Source organism: Falco cherrug, chromosome 3, assembly GCF_023634085.1.
Source record: "Falco cherrug isolate bFalChe1 chromosome 3, bFalChe1.pri, whole genome shotgun sequence".
NCBI classification, from domain to species: domain Eukaryota; kingdom Metazoa; phylum Chordata; class Aves; order Falconiformes; family Falconidae; genus Falco; species Falco cherrug.
The window spans coordinates 55,690,784-55,700,519 of NC_073699.1; the positions used below are offsets into that span (position 1 = coordinate 55,690,784).

Here is a 9,736-nt window from a genome sequence, read left to right on the forward strand (position 1 = left end):
CGGCCCCGCCGGGACTCGCTGGGGAGGCGACGCCGCTCCCGCCTCGCTGCGGGACCCAGCGCTCGCCCCAGCCGCCGCGGGCAGCGCCGGTGCTGGCGGAGCAGGGAGGGGAGCGGCGCTGAACGCGGGCGGGCCGGGCACCGGCCTCCCCGCCCGGGCAGCCTCCGGCCCCACGCCTCGCCAGGCCTGCGGGTGGCCCTGGGGCTTCTGTTAACAGCAGAAGGAGCTCCAGCGGGGAAAAGGCTTCCCCCTATCACGGTCAGCTCGGGCCCGGAGCTGAGCTTGCTGACCGGCCGAAACCGCAAAAGCCATACCTGTAGGGATGAAGGGGACAAAGCTGTACCATTTGACCTTCACGCCCAGGGCTTGATGTGAAGAAAGGCTGAGGAGGGACGTTGCAACTCGCTCCCCTGTAAAGCAAGCACAATCGTTACACTCTGCAAACTGTTTCTGAAGGCTACACTGCACGCAGCCTGTAACTGAAAGCTTTTTGCTCATCTGACAGGGATGTCAGCGTGACCTTCAGTAATGCTGTTTTGAGCGGTTTGTGCGTTGTGGCTAAGTTTGGACTAAGTTTCCGTAGGTTTTGAAGCATGCTTGCACACATGCTTCTCTTCACCCACAAAATTTAAGGGGCATTGCTCACCTGCCCAAGTTGAGCACAGCAGAAGTGATTACAAAAGCCAAGGCCTGGTGTACAGTTCATTGCAGCATTACAAAAAGCACAAGATCCAGCAGAACAGTTTCCAGTTTAATTACTCTTGTAAACACCTTTCCAACTATGTTTTTCAGGTAGAAATGTAGACAAGAAATTCTAATACTTGAGGCTACGCTCAAAAATCATGTAAAATGTGAACAGAATGCAAAGAATTATACAACTCTTTTTCCCGTCTCCTGATAGAGAGTTCCCATGCACTGCTGCTTACAGGTTTGTCAGACTGGGAGGAAAGGAAGCGCTCCTTTTCTTGACCATTTCCAGTCACAACCTTACTTAATTTCAGTGTTACTGCTTTAAAATGCTGTCAGCAGCAACCAAAACAGCTACAGAACAGAAATCGCTTGAGATGGGAACTGAAAGCATGTGGCTACAGCTTACTTTCCAGTGTGGTCACAACGTAGACAACCGTACCCTCCCAGACTCCGCTGGTACAGGTGACAACAGGCATGAAGATAAGTTGCACGGGCTACCTGGATAAGTGCCTTAATCTTTTACATGCACATCAAGTTTGTTTTACCATGCTTTCACCACTGTCGTTACGCTGATAACTTTAACAGGTTGCAGAAAGCGCAGCTATCACACCCGCATTTGCAGCATACCAGGTAAGAAACACAGTGCCACAGAAGCCCATATTCAAGAGCACACCACCACACCCTACCCCCACCCCCATTTAGGATCCAGACAGTATTTGTTCTCTCACACAGCATCCCTTCTACCTCATTGCAGGTGCTCTCACCGTGCCTACCATTCCAGAACAAAGCCCCAAAGAGGCAGCAGCAGCAGCAGCAGCAATGGTTTAAGTTTCCAAGTGTAAGAGCAGGCTAGGAAGATGATGAGGCAATGGAATAACAGGAGGGAGGCAGTCTCTGTACCCTTTAGAGTTCTGCCAACTCTGAGCAATTTACATCACTTCTTATGCATATGAAGCTGTGTTGCTCTGTCTGTGTGTGTGTAACAACCAGAGTTACCTCCCACATGCCAAAGGATGCTCAGAGACCAGGAGACAAGGAAACTTCAGTCCCAGCAAAAAAACAAGTTGCTGATGGCAGAAGGAGGAGGATGCAAGGGAAAGGCACAGTATCCACTGTTCTGGGACTTCAGGAATAACACAGTTGCTTTATTACTTAAGGCCAAGTTTTTCTTTGTCGAGGCCATTAATCTTCTGAAGGAATTTCTGAGACCCCCATGTAAATGCTCAGGAGTGAAAGCGTATCTGGAAGAGGCAAAAAGAAACAGCTGAAGATGACAGAAGTGTATGCACTAAAGCTGCAAGGCATAGTAAAGCATGAAAAGAGGAAGCAGAAAACAGCATAGTAAGAGAAAAAACATACTGAGGCTGCAAAAGGAGCAAAGGAAGCAATATGAAAGGCAACACAGGAAGAGGTATAGCACAATGATAAGAAAAAAGGGGAAAAACCAAAACAACTGAATAAAACCCAGAAGATTGAGAAATATGCATATCTTAAAATATTAAAAAAATCACAACCAAAATGAATACATAATCTAAAGTGCCGTAAGTGTCCTTTCTAAAGTAGATGCACCCATCTTTCTACGAAACTGCACGGGAAGAGTCCTTTTTCCACATGGGAAAAAGGTGTTACAGAGGACTGAATATTACCAGTATGCAATCTTCGTTACCCAAGTTAAGAGAAATGCAAAAAGTCAGTCAGAATAACAAGGAACACAGAATCTTGAATTTTAAAGCTGTTTTCCTAACTTAACAAGTTACAGCACAGGTAGGGAAAGTTACAACATGGAATTTTGTTTGGTTTTGGTTGTTTCTTTTTTTTTTTTCCTCAAATCTTTATTTTCTTGGGTGACTGCTACCACTAACAAAAAAATTTAAAAAATCAAATCCATGCATTGAAAAACTCTGAACCCAGTCATTATTCTTGTCTACAACTTTTTTCCCCCCACCAAGACCTTGTCCAGGAGATAATGATAAACATGGTAACTGCTTTTCAAAGTCAGCTGAAGATCTAGCTGTTCATTCCATGAATGTCTCCAGCCTTGGCAAATTGACTTGCTTTACTACTTCAAATAACCCACAAATGGACTCATCCAACATTCATGTAGAAGTATCTTTTTTACCTTCCGGGCATAGGAAAGCATTACTGCAAGCAACAGTTCAGATTTCCTTCCCAGGAGCTGTTAGGTTATATACTGCCCGTAGTCTGGTCTGCATAACCCCTTTCCAACAGCTGAGACTTACACAGTGCACAATTGAATCAGTCTCTGCTGTTCTAAGCTTTCTTGAGGCTTTCAAATAGCATATTTAAAATACAAACCAACTACCTGCCCTCCAAAATTTATGTCCAGACAGCAAGACTTAACTCTTCCACAGACAGACCTTTATAGTCCTTAGATCTTAAGTCAGTTTCACATCGAACACTTCGGTTTTAGTTTCCTACAACCCTGTAAAATCTATGTAATATGCTTCAGGGCTTTTAATCTGTCAGTGATCCTTTTTACAAAAGTTTTATTTTCTCTCCGATTGATAGATCATCAATTAAATACAACCAGCAAATTAGCTGGAATGAGAAACTTGTAATATTTGCCTTAAGCTTTTCTTAAACGACGGACTTGGCAGCGCTATGGAATTAACTTAAGCATGTAATGGGAACATGAAGGGAAGAAATATGTGTGCAGATTTAATCTCATTAGTTAAACAGTTAATTTTAAGTTAATTTTAAGTTTACCATGAAACAAGTTCAATCGTAACAAAGAACACTAGCTCTTCGGGAAAAGATGCTGAAAGAAATGAGATACTGTGGATAAAAGAAGTAAAAATCAGGGAATAGAAATATTCACTTAAAAAAAAAAAAAAAGAATTAGTTAGTTGGAAATGCAGGAATAGAAGACATAACAAAAAAGATGAAGTAATGGGAATACAGTTGCAAATGTGAATTTATTTACTAATGAAAATAACCAAGTGAAATCACAACTGGCTCTTTAATATTCTCCGTAACCACATCCCTACGTTAAATCTGCAATTTGAGTAATTTTTTTAATTATTTTTTTTAAATTTATGGTCAGCACCACAGTCAGCCCTGTTTTTTCTGTCTTGACTGATGATCTTTTTGTGGAGGTGCCTCTTTCTTTTGGACATTACGGTCACAAATGCCAAACCAAACATTACACTTACATAAATAAGTCAAACTTTTTGTTCCATGAGGTACAATACTTTGCAGCTTTGAAACCTTATAAAACATTTAAAAATAGAACAGGAAGGTACAACTAAAGAAATAGGCACATACTTCTATATTCTTCTAAGCTAAAAAGCTTGGCTGACTACACTGAGCTTCTAACAACAGGGGTGTCAAGTGAACAGGGAGCTGAGCCACACAGCAGGGCATGCCAAATCCCAGCAGAGGAAAGCCTGCCTGGCTGTGCACCTGCAGTTCCCGCTGGTTTGGGGAACCCAAAGCCACGTCATGAAGCCACAGAAGCGGCCTGGCTGTGCACCTGCAGTTCCCGCTGGTTTGGGGAACCCAAAGCCACGTCATGAAGCCACAGAAGCGATCTGATGAGGTGGGAAGGTCACAGAAGCACATGCACCTCACAAGCTGGGCTTTAAGTGAGGAAGAAAGATCAGAAGACTAAGTGAACAGAGGGAAAAAGCACAGAGGAACGGGCACAAGCAATAGAAATCAGTAGGGGAAAATACACAGTGATGGGAAATAGGTACAGTTACAATGCCTCTGCAAAAAAGGTTTGCATTAGTAAAGGCTAGGCCACTGGGCATAAATATATTCTTAATGAAACACAGAGAAAAAAAAAAAATACCTAAGACAACTTTTTAAGAATTACATCACTGTATTAAGAAGTCATACTGGATACCACTTGCTATCTGGTAAAATTCACTAAAAGAAAGCAGTTTTATTGCTGAAGCTGCAGTGGCTGATAATAATACAGCGTTATGGAAAGTGACATTGCTAATCTATTTTTCATTAATAATGTACAGTGTTGCAACACTTAATAAATGAAACAGAATACAAATCAGAACTTTACTGGACTTGTAATACCACGGAGCAGTAATTATCCCATCTGCAAAAAGTCACAGAGAAAAGGGAAAAAAAAAGGGGGGGAGGGGCATTCTAACAGATTTTGCATATCTTGTACCAATGCTAATGTGGACAATCATCAGCTTCTGAAAAACGTTATGAACTTTTTGTGGCAAACACATGTGCAAGAAAAAACTAAGTGAACATATGCCTCTTTGCTCAGTGCAAGCATGTTGGGTTTAGCACAGCTGTAGCTCCATCAAGTTTCAGGAAAACTATAGAACTGGACTTAGAAAGAAACAAATTCATTCAGCAGCTCTGGGCACCATAGACAATTACTGCCTTTTAGAACTGCAAAAAACATTATAACAGCTATCAAAATTGTTCTGTGACTTAGGTATTCTTCTCTTTTCAGATTCTTCTTCCCTTCTCTATTTCTGCAATTTACATTGCAATATCTTTTGCACTAAAAATCTGAGCAAGACAAAATGATTAGCATAACTGATTTACAATTATGATGCTCTGATCTATTTAGTTACATTCCATGGCAACAACTGTGCTGCTAAATATTTGTAAAGCATTTCAAAGCGATACAAGGAGATAGAATCAGACTTATAAATCAGATGATGGTGAATTAAAAGACCGCCAGCAACTAACAGTGGAGCTACCGGAGGGGCTAAATGGGGCTGCATCCCCTCCCACCGCTTGACACCAGCTATGGCAAGGCTGAGCAAAAGCTGTAACACAAACTTACACCAATAAAAACTGACATCCAACTGCAAACAAATTAAAACTGGTGTTGGTGTTCACCTACCTCCTTAAACTGAGGCTGGAATCCTGTTGTAGCATATGGGATGTCTTTCTGTTCTTTCATGCTGTGCCCTAGTATTAAACAAGCTCAGATGTCAGTCAGAACTATACTCCACTAGGTACTTCCCAATATTTAAAAATATGTACTATATTTAATTGTGTTTATTGGCATTTTATAAACACATAGGTAGTTATGCCAGCTATTAGAATTTTTTATTTATTTATTAAAACAGAACATTCAAGAGTTACCACTCTGGTGAGTAACCCAACTTTGTTGGGAAAATAAGCCTACAGCAGGGTTATTTTTTTCTCTGGGGAAAAAACCCAAACCAAACCCCAAAAAACCACTACTGACTGAAAAAAAGGACATAGCAAATCAGTTTCATCAGGGCAAATCATGAATCCCCCTTCTTTCCTTTAACCTCGTAAATATTACCTTGTAGAAAACTATTGCTGGAGTGGTGCATTCAATTTCCACCTCTCTGTGCCGTACATCATCTTAGATTAAGCAGGTGCATGGTTTTTAGCTGAACTGCTGGCTTTCCACTGGGAATTCATAGTTTGATTCACCCTTAAGACACACAAAGCATAAAAGCATGTAAATACATGATTTCTGAACCTGGAACTGCAATCTTGCTTCCTTCCTTTAGTTCCATAGATCTTTCAAACCAGCTAGTTTACTCGGTCGATCAAAAATAAAGAGTGACTGCAAAGAATACCTGGATTTATCTTTTTACTTCTTTTGGCAAATAATAAAAAGATCAAGATTATTTTTCTTCCTCTTCCCTCCTCGCCTTGTTCTTATATTTGAGGGAGCAGAGGAGTATTTTAGACTCTGATCAAACGTTAAAACTAAAAAATTAGTCTAATTAATGTCAAAAGCATTAATGCAAAGCAAATTAATTGCTTAACTTCTGGAAAATGTGTTTACATATTGTTCTCTCACCCGTTTTCTCTGTGCTGTTTTTCTAAACATCCAAGTCAGTCACTTACTGTACTACTGTATTGGGAGAGATGAAATGCTCGCTGAATTTTAAAGCACATACTCACCGTTAAAATTTGTTATTCAAGCTGAAGGCCTAGAGACAGTCAATAGGAAAAACTAGGTACCTGTAGTTAGGCCAGGTAAATAGGAGTCTGCCCCTTCTCTCCATTGACACCTGAGAGTTACTGAAGAGAAAAGAAAAAAGCAAAAACCACCACCAAAAAAGCCCCCACAAAACATGATGAGCTGGAAAAATGAACAGAGTTTTGAAGATGTCTGTTTTTTCCACCACCACAGAATGTGTCCTGGTTTTGGCTGGCGTAGAGTTAATTTTGGATTTAGTATGAGAACAATGCTGATAACACGCTGATGTTTTTAGTTTTTGCTGGGTGATGTTTATACCAAGTCAAGGACTTTTCATTTTCTCAGGCCCTGCCAGCGAGAGGGCTGGAGGGGCACAAGAAATGGGGAGGGGACGCAGCCGGGACAGCTGACCGCAACTGGCCAAAGGGATGTCCCATACCATAGGATGCCATGCTCAGACTATAAACTGGGGAGGGTTGGCTGGGGCCTGCCGATCGCTGCTGGGGGACTGGCTGGGCATCGTGGTGGGCAATGGGTGGTGAGCATCACTCGGGGTTTTTTTTCCTTTTGGATTTCATTCCTTCCTCCCTCTCCATTTTCATTACAATTGTTGTTATTATTATTATATTTAAATGTATTTCAATTATTAATTTTTTCTTATCTCAACCCACGAGTTTTCTGCTTTTCCCAGTTCCCCTCCCCATCCCACCAGGGGAGAGGGGGAGTGAGCAGCTGAGCGGTGCTTAGTTGCTGGCTGGGGTTAAACCGCAACAGAGGTTGGAAGGGATGTCTGGAGGTCCTCTGGTCAAACCCCTTCCTGCTCAAGCAGGGCCACCTAGAACCAGTTGTGAAGGACCATGTCCAGGTGGCTTATGAATATCTCTAAAGAAGGAGACTCCACAACCTCTCTGGGTAACCTGTGCCAGTGCTCAGTCATCCTTACAGTAAAAAAGGGTTGTGTTTTTTTCTTCCTGATTTTCAGAGAGAACCTCCTGTATTTCAGTTTGTGCCCGTTTACCTCAGGTCCTGCCACTGGGCACGCCTGACAAGAGCCTGGCTCCATCCTTTTTGCACCCCCTCGTGTATTTAAATACATCTATAAGATCCCCCTGAGCTTTCTCTTCTCCAGGCTGAACAGTCCCAGCTCTCTCAGACTTTCCTCGTAGATGAGATGCTCCAGTTCCTTCATCATCTTTGTGGCCCTTTGCTGGACTCTTTCCAGTATGTCCACATCTCCCCTGTACTGGGCAGCCCAAACTGGACATGACATTCCAGGTGTGGCCTCAGACATGCTGAATAGAGAGGAAGGATCACCTCCCTCAACCTGCTGGCAATACTTTGTAGTGCATAATAAGTATTAAAGTAACTGTTCCAAAAACTAAAATACTGTGTTTTAATAACATTTCTGATGCAAGTTTTTGTATATACTCTAAAGCCTGTATTTTCCATTAGTGATAAAAATAGAAGCTATTAAGCTACAAAGGGACCACAGCATGTCAGAATTACTGTGATAAGAATCACTACAGGATAAAACATTGCTATTATTTTCATCATTTTCAAAGACAATGATAACTTCTTATACAACCCACACAAGTAGCATGTTGCCATACACCTTCCTACACTGCTTCCCGCATGAAATGTTCCCAACAGCGTCTACACTATTATAAATGAGCAGCAATCACTATAGCTCCCAGCACTATCAATCTACAGAGACACTACAAAAGTCACCTAACACTGTACCACCAGATGTTAGGGGACACTTCATACATCAAGTTGAATGCACAGGTGTCACCTGGAATAATTTTTGCAAGATTTTGTATACCAGTTATAGAATTGTTTCCTATAAAGTCATTAACACAAACCTGTGGTGGCTGTTTTCTCCTTCTTATAGGAAGTTCAATGTTTTTGCCACCAGATTTCAGAGTGTCACATACAATGAAATAACTAAAACAAGTATATTTACCAAGCATTTTGCATTTTCATGAAGGAAAGAAGCCCAAGCTTTTCTTGAAGCATTTATCGCTTGCTTTGTATTGGATTACTTCTTAGCAAAGCTGATTGCTAATTTGATGGTGGCCTTTTGAACTCCTGTAGCTTCTTTTGCATAATGCTTTTCAGTTTTAGCATTGCCACCAATTGCATTGGCCTGTAGAGGACAGAAAGGAAGTTATAAATCTCACCGTAACATACATTAACTTACCTACTGTAATCAGTCTTACAAAGGCTTGCATACATTTCATACTGGGACTCCCTTACCATCGCTATGCCATATGCGTGCAGAACTTGCCTGTCTGCCAGTGCCAGGTCAACGATTTCCCCTTGCAGCTTCTACTTAGGCTCTGCTAATATTTCAATACTTGATCTTAGGGTATCTGGAAACATAAATATACAAGAAGTTCTCAACTTTTTCATGCCACATGTCTTTTTCTTTATGTAAACTATTCTAGCAACCCCATGTTTGCTAAAACCTCTTCTAGAACTAGGGGAAGGAAAGAAGCTTCAAAACCCTTCAACACAGTCCTGTGAGCAATAGTTGAAACTCAAATTCTGTCCATAGGAGAAGTATTCTGAGTAAGCCAGGATGTAGAATATTTCACTAACCAATGTAGATCTATATTCAGCGTTTTACAAATGCCATGACTTGGGGTTTTTTTGTTTGTTGGTTTTTGGTTTTTTATTCTTCTTCTTTTTGCAAAAAGCCAAGAAATTATCTTAGGAGGAACTCCCAAAGTTTGGTACCTATTTCTTTACATCAGAGAAGGAGGGGGAAAAAAAAAAAAAAGAAGAAAGAAGGCATGCACAGGGTTTCTCTCAAATGGAATTGAAAGCTTTTTCCAGTTTCACTGGCATCTAAATAGCTATCAGAGCTTCCTGGTGTATTGAAGAGTATACATGGGGTCTGGTGGGCAAGACTGGATCCTAGCGCTGCACCTATCGTCTCTTCTTGCAATATCTAGTGAATACATATTTGTAGTGATTCGAGGATTATCTTCCCTTCTCTGAAGCGTAATAATAAAAAAATATTCTAGTGTAATAGTAATTTAAAAATCACTTACATTTGTTAATTTAAAAGGGAAGTGGAAGGTAGATGGAAGTTTCAGCTGGTTTACTGAGAAATGATTAAGACCATCTCCA

The 9,736-nt window shown here is 41.2% G+C and overlaps 1 long non-coding RNA gene across 1 annotated transcript; it reads right to left on the reverse strand.

The window, feature by feature from the left end:
* Positions 1-339: 339 nt before the first annotated feature.
* LOC114014356 (uncharacterized) lies at positions 340-8,744 on the reverse strand. The gene is made up of 5 exons (XR_003557815.2): positions 6,643-8,744; positions 5,969-6,103; positions 5,537-5,604; positions 1,687-1,931; positions 340-410 (listed from the first exon to the last, which is right to left on the reverse strand). It is a non-coding gene; the product is annotated as an uncharacterized LOC114014356 (long non-coding RNA).
* Between the last annotated feature and the right edge of the window lie 992 nt (positions 8,745-9,736).